This window comes from Otolemur garnettii, unplaced genomic scaffold (assembly GCF_000181295.1).
Source record: "Otolemur garnettii isolate 467f Iridium unplaced genomic scaffold, OtoGar3 scaffold00008, whole genome shotgun sequence".
Taxonomy (NCBI): domain Eukaryota; kingdom Metazoa; phylum Chordata; class Mammalia; order Primates; family Galagidae; genus Otolemur; species Otolemur garnettii.
The window spans coordinates 7,826,052-7,828,940 of NW_003852403.1; the positions used below are offsets into that span (position 1 = coordinate 7,826,052).

Below are 2,889 nucleotides of genomic sequence, written 5' to 3' on the forward strand. Positions count from 1 at the left end.
ACTCTTGGGCTTAAGTGATTCTCTTGCTTCAGCTTCCCAAGTAGCTGGAACTCAGGTGCTCACCGCAATGCCTGGCTTTTTGTTTGTTGTAGTTCTCATTGTTGTTTAGCAGCCTGGGCTGGGTTCGAACCTGCCAACTTCAGTGTATGCGGCTGGCGCCCTACCCACTGAGCTACAGGTGCCGCCCAGTTTTTTCTTCTTTTTAAAATTCTGTTTACTACATACTTTTCCCAAATACTCTCATCCACCTCTAGTGGCTCTAATTACTATCTAATGTAGGGGACTCCCCAAATCATTTCATACCGGGCCTCTCTTAGGAGGCAGAAGTGGCATAACTCACTGACTATGTTCTGGACCTCTCTACTGGTGTGCTCCTGAGTGTGTCCCAGCCGTTGCTTCTGGGCCTCCTCTTTAGGTTCCTAGTGAGCTGGCTGACTTGTATTCACTACACTCGGGAATGGACATGTGCTCTGCTGGAGAGGCCCAGGGAGGCCTTCTTGATGGGCTGGGACTCAGTATTGAAGTAGCTCTGAAAGCACAGAGGAAGGAGAGGGTGGCCAGGCCCACAGGCACAGCAGGAACAGGGGCCTGGCTGTGGAGAGCAGCTGCGTGTGTTCAGTCTGCGGAAATCAGACCAGCCTGAGCAGGGGTTGGCATTGCTGTGGGTGGAAGGGAGGCAGGATGTGAAGGTGATCTGGAGACCAAGTGAGGTTTTGGATGTGACCCGGAATTCAGGCACTGTACGCTGTCACAAGTTGAAGCTGGAAGATTTTTTTTTTTTTAAAGGAATAGCCCTGCTAGGGTTTTCCTGCTGATTGTCAGGTGTGGGCTATCTATTATTCAGTAGAGGTTACCTGGGTCTTTTGTTCTCTCCGGCTCCCTTCCATACCAGCCCCCCTTTTCTTCATCTACTCTGTTTGGAAGAGTTGGCCGGGGAAGGGTGTTAGTAAAAGCTCCAACCATTGTGGTTTTTCTTTTGGTTCTGTTAATTGTGTTATTTGAGAGGAAATGGCAGAGGAGTTTGAAAATAATAGTTGAGAAGATGTTTCTAAATGAAGGGCAGGTTTTATTTATCTGTTTATTACTTCAGAGTATCTATTGTAAGTGACAGAAACTTAGCTCAAACCATCTAAGGCAGGAAAGAGAAACATATTGATTTATAATATTCCAAAACTTTGGAATGTAGGAGGAAAGTGGCCTTTGGAAAAATTGACCCCCTGGATGCTACAGGCTTTTCCCATGGGCCTGGAATGTGGCTTTAGGCTACTCTAGGCTTCATATTCCTAGCCCCTGACCAGAAAGGAAAGGTAGCTCTGCCCAATCAGCCTAGACAAAAAAAAAATCTCATGGAAGCATTCTGATTGGCCTGGCTAGAGTCACGTGTGCATGTGAGGCCCAGTCATTGTGGCCAGGGACAGAGGATTGAGACTGGCCCTGCTCTGGCCCTGTGCCCTGTGTCCTGCAGTGGAACCAACCAATAGAGAAGGGTGATGGGATCCTATGATTGGTGGCCCCTTACAATGCATGGTGTTTTAGAGTGAGCAGAAGCAGTTCTCCAAGGGGACAACAGGAGAGATCTTGTGTTGGTGAAACAGCAGCTGAATGTCTACTCCATATGATGCCACCTTTGTGTGCTGATACAGTTAGCAGATGAGGGCACTGCTTACATAGTTGCGGGGTGAGTGGGGGGCAGTGGTCAGTCCATGCTCGATTTTAAACCTTGAGCAAGGGGCATAACCTTTCTGAGCTTATATATCCTTTTCTACAAAGTAATCAAAACATTTAACTATTTCATTCTATTTGACAATCAGTGGTAATAAAGAACAGGGAGCATTTTGGTACCTCAGTGAGCAGTGTAGCTAAACGGCAGCGGCAGTAGACTAGAACCCAGCCTTAGAACCAGAAAACTGGAAATCTGAAGGTTCTGTGGGAGCTCCTTGTAGACTGTGCTAAGTGGTGTCAGGGTTGCACTAGAATCTACAAGTCTAGATTCTAGAATGTAATTTTCTTGAGCCAAATTCGCTATCATATTCTTCATGCTTGGAATGGAACCTGGCCCAGGATAGGTATTCAATAAATTTTTGTTGAATGAATAGTCAACTGTTAAGTGAATGATGTGTCCCTGTCCAGATCCTCTTTAAATATATATACAGATTCCTAAGTGGTGACTTCACAGTGGCAGAGGCTGTGGGAAAGGAGGAAGATTTGGGCGAGTCCCAGATGCACACACAGCTATCACCACCCACAGTATGTCTGTGATGGAAGCAGGTGGTGTGACATTAATGTCTGAAATCCCCAAGGTAACCCATCAGGTACTGGCATATTGCCTGTTGCAGGATTAGAGAATCCTCCCCTTTTTACATGTAGAATTGGAATGTCAGCCTGGTGTCCTCAAAAGAGCCCTGAATGGGGGATCTGCTCCTAGCTGTAACTTTATCACCTGGGCTGAGCCTTGTAGCTTTCTGGGGCTTGGGATTTTTTCAGATCAACAGTAAACACAGAAGAGGTTGAGCATTGACTGAGGACTTGCTCAGTTTTGTTTTGTTGTTGGTGGTGGTGTTTGAGACAGAGACTCACTCTGTTGCCTGGACTAGAGTGCTGTGCACCAGCCTAGCTCGCAGCAACCTTAAATTCCTGAGTTCAAGAAGTCTGTCTGCCTCAGCCTCCTCAGTAGCTAGGACTACGGGCACCTACCACAGTGCCCAACTAATTTTTCTATTTTTAGTAGAGATGGTGTCTTGCTCTTGATTAGACTGGTCTTAAACTCCTGAGCTCAAAGGATCCTCTTACTTACCTCAGCCTCCCAGAGTGCTAGGACTACAGGTGTGAGCTACCATGCTCAGCCAAAATTTACTATTTTAAGCATTTTTTTTTTTTTTTTTTGAGACA

The 2,889-nt window shown here is 46.3% G+C and overlaps 1 protein-coding gene across 1 annotated transcript in view; it reads left to right on the forward strand.

Annotated features, from left to right (window-relative positions):
• The window catches only part of DLG5 (discs large MAGUK scaffold protein 5), a 150,445-nt gene that overhangs the window by 5,188 nt on the left and 142,368 nt on the right, over positions 1-2,889 (forward strand). The gene's annotated exons all lie outside the window — the stretch shown is intronic.